We start from the raw sequence: 4,166 nt of genomic DNA, 5'->3' as shown, positions 1-4,166 counted from the left end.
CACCCCCCCCCCCCACCCCCCACACCCAGTGAGTGTCTGCGTTACTGGGTATCAGTCTATGTCTTTGTTACTTGGTGTAAGTGTGTGTCTGTGTTACTGGGTGTCAGTGTATGTCTTTGTGACTTGGTGTCAGTGTATGTCTTTGTTACTGGGTGTCAGTGTGTGTCTTTGTGACTTGGTGTCAGTGTATGTCATTGTTACTTGGAGTCAGTGTGTGTCTGTGTTACTGGGTGTAAGTGTGTGTCTTTGTTACTTGGTGTAAGTGTGTGTCTTTGTTACTTGGTGTAAGTGTATGTCTTTATTACTTGGTGTGATTGTGTGTCTGTGTTACTGGGTGTCAGTGTATGTCTTTGTAACTGGGTGTCAGTGTATGTCTTTGTTACTTGGCGTAAGTGTGTGTCTGTGCTACTGGGTATCAGTGTGTGACTTTGTTACTTGGTGTAAGTGTGTGTCTGTGTTAGTGGGTATCAGTGTATGTCTTTGTGACTTGGTGTCAGTGTAAGTCTTTGTTACTTGGTGTAAGTGTGTGTATGTGTTATTGGGTATCAGTGTATGTCTTTGTTACTTGGTGTCAGTGTATGTCAAAATACTTGGTGTATGTGTATGTATTTGTTACTTGGTGTAATTGTCTGTCTTTGTTACTTGGTGTCAGTGTATGTCTGTGTTACTTTGTGTAAGTGTGTGTCTTTGTTACTTGGTGTAAGTGTATGTCTTTGTTACTTGGTATAAGTGTGTGTTTGTGTTACTTGGTGTAAGTGTGTGTCTGTGTTACTTGGTGTCAGTGTATTTCTTTGTTACTTGGTGTCAGTGTATGTCTGCGTCACTTGGTGTCAGTGTGTTTGTTTGTGTTACTGGGTGTCAGTGTGTGTCTTTGTGACTTGGTATCAGTGTATGTCTTTGTTACTTGGTGTAAGTGTGTGTCTGTGTTCCTGGGTATCAGTGTATGTCTTTGTGCCTTGGTGTCAGTGTATGTCTTTGTTACTGGGTGTCAGTGTGTGTCTGTGTTACTTGGTGTCAGTGTATGTCTTTGTTACTGTGTATCAGTGTTTATCTGTGTTCCTGGGTGTCAGTGTGTGTTTGTTTGTGTTACTTGGTGTCAGTGTGTGTCTGTGACACCAGGTGTCAGTATTTAGTTTAGTTCAGAGATACAGCACTTAAACAGGCCCTTCGGCCCAACGAGTCTGTGCCGACCATCAACAACCCATTTATACTAATCCTACACTAATCCCGTATTCCAATCTCATCCCCACCGGTCCCTATATATTTCCCTACCACCTGCCTATACTAGGGGCAATTTATGATGTCCAATTAACCTATCATCCTGCAAGTCTTTGGCATGTGGGAGGAAGCCGGAGCACCCGGAGGAAACCCACGCAGACACAGGGAGAACTTGCAAACTCCGCACAGGCAGTACCCAGAATCGAACACGGGTCCCTGGAGCTGTGAGGCTGCGGTGCTAACAACTGCGCCAATGTGCCACCCCCGACCCCCCAAACCCAGTGAGTGTCTGCGTTACTGGGTATCAGTCTATGTCTTTGTGACTTGGTGTCAGTGTATGTCTTTGTTACTTGGTGTAAGTGTGTGTCTGTGTTACTGGGTGTCAGTGTATGTCTTTGTGACTTGGTGTCAGTGTATGTCTTTGTTACTGGGTGTCAGTATGTGTCTTTGTGACTTGGTGTCAGTGTATGTCATTGTTACTTGGTGTCAGTGTATGTCTGTGTTACTGGGTGTAAGTGTGTGTCTTTGTTACTTGGTGTAAGTGTATGTCTTTGTTACTTGGTGTAAGTGTATGTCTTTGTTACTTGGTGTCAGTGTGTGTCTGTGTTGCTGGGTGTCAGTGTATGTCTTTGTAGCTGGGTGTCAGTGTATGTCTTTGTTACTTGGTGTAAGTGTGTGTCTGTGCAGCTGGGTATCAGTGTGTGTCTTTGTTACTTGGTGTGAGTGTGTGTCTGTGTTAGTGGGTATCAGTGTATGTCTTTGTGACTTGGTGTCAGTGTATGTCTTTGTTACTTGGTGTAAGTGTGTATATGTGTTACTGGGTATCAGTGTATGTCTTTGTTACTTGGTGTCAGTGTATGTCTTTGTTACTTGGTGTAAGTGTGTGTCTGTGTTACTGGGTATCAGAGCATGTCTTTGTTACTTGGTGTCAGTGTATGTCAAAATACTTGGTGCAAGTGTATGTCTTTGTTCCTTGGTGTAATTGTCTGTCTTTGTTACTTCGTGTAAGTGTATGTCTTTGTGACTTGGTGTCAGTGTATTTCTTTGTCACTGTTTATCAGTGTTTCTCTGTGTTACTGGGTGTCAGTGTGTATCTGTGACACTAGGTGTCAGTATTTAGTTTAGTTTTGAGATACAGCACTTCAACAGGCCCTTCGTCCCACCGGGTCTGTGCCGACCATCAACCAACCATTTATACTAATCCTACACTAAACCCGTATTCCTATCACATCCCCACCTGTCCCGATATATTTCCCTACCACCTACTTTTACTAGGGGCAATTTATGATGTCCAATTAACCTATCATCCTGCAAGTCTTTGGCATGTGGGAGGAAGCCGGAGCACCCGGAGGAAACCCACGCAGACACAGGGAGAACTTGCAAACTCCGCACAGGCAGTACCCAGAATCGAACCCGGGTCCCTGGAGCTGTGAGGCTGCGGTGCTAACCACTGCGCCAATGTGCACCCCCCCCCCCCACCCCCCACCCCCCACACCCAGTGAGTGTCTGCGTTACTGGTTATCAGTCTATGTCTTTGTGACTTGGTGTCAGTGTATGTCTTTGTTACTTGGTGTAAGTGTGTGTCTGTGTTACTGGGTGTCAGTGTATGTCTTTGTGACTTGGTGTCAGTGTATGTCTTTGTTACTGGGTGTCAGTGTGTGTCTTTGTGACTTGGTGTCAGTGTATGTCTTTGTTACTGGGTGTCAGTGTGTGTCTTTGTGACTTGGTGTCAGTGTATGTCATTGTTACTTGGAGTCAGTGTATGTCTGTGTTACTGGGTGCAAGTGTGTGTCTTTGTTACTGAGTGTCAGTGTAAGTCTTTGTAACTGGGTGTCAGTGTATGTCTTTGTTACTTGGTGTAAGTGTGTGTATATGTTACTGGGTATCAGTGTATGTCTTTGTTACTTGGTGTCAGTGTATGTCAAAATACATGGTGTATGTGTATGCCTTTGTTACTTGGTGTCAGTGTATGTCTGTGTTACTTGGTGTAAGTGTGTGTCTTTGTTACTTGGTGTAAGTGTATGTCTTTGTTACTTGGTATAAGTGTGTGTTTGTGTTACTTGGTGTAAGTTTGTGTCTGTGTTACTTGGTGTCAGTGGATGTCTTTGTTATTTGGTGTCAGTGTATGTCAGCGTCACTTGGTGTCAGAGTATGTCTGTGTTATTTGTTGTAAGTGTGTGTCTGTGTTACTCGGTGTAAGTGTGTGTCTTTGTTACTTTGTGTAAGTGTATGTCTTTGTTACTTGGTGTCAGTGTATATCTTTGTTACTTGGTGTCAGTGTATGTCTGTGTTACTTGGCGTAAGTGTGTGCCTGTGTTACTGGGTATCAGTGTGTGGCTTTGTAACTTGGTGTCAGTGTATGTCTGTGTTATTTGGTGTAAGTGTGTGTCTGTGTTGCTGGGAATCAGTGTCTGTCTTTGTTACTTGGTGTAAGTGTGTGTCTGTGTTACTGTGGATCAGTGCATGTCTTTGTGACTTGGTGTCAGTGTATGTCTTTGTTACTGGGTGTCAGTGTGTGTCTTTGTGACTTGGTATCAGTGTATGTCTTTGTTACTTGGTGTAAGTGTGTGTCTGTGTTCCTGGGTATCAGTGTATGTCTTTGTGACTTGGTGTCAGTGTATGTCTTTGTTACTGGGTGTCAGTGTGTGTCTGTGTTACTTGGTGACAGTGTATGTCATTGTTACTTGGAGTCAGTGTATGTCTGTGTTACTGGGTGCAAGTGTGTGTCTTTGTTACTTGGTGTAAGTGTGTGTCTGTGTTACTGGGTGTCAGTGTATGTCTTTGTAACTGTGTGTCAGTGTATGTCTTTGTGACTTGGCGTAAGTGTGTGTCTGTGCTACTGGGTATCAGTGTGTGTCTTTGTTACTTGGTGTAAGTGTGTGTCTGTGTTAGTGGGTATCAGTGTATGTCTTTGTGACTTGGTGTCAGTGTATGTCTTTGTTACTTGG

The sequence above is a fragment of the Heterodontus francisci genome, unplaced genomic scaffold, assembly GCF_036365525.1.
Source record: "Heterodontus francisci isolate sHetFra1 unplaced genomic scaffold, sHetFra1.hap1 HAP1_SCAFFOLD_83, whole genome shotgun sequence".
NCBI lineage: Eukaryota > Metazoa > Chordata > Chondrichthyes > Heterodontiformes > Heterodontidae > Heterodontus > Heterodontus francisci.
This window is presented reverse-complemented; position numbering follows the sequence as displayed.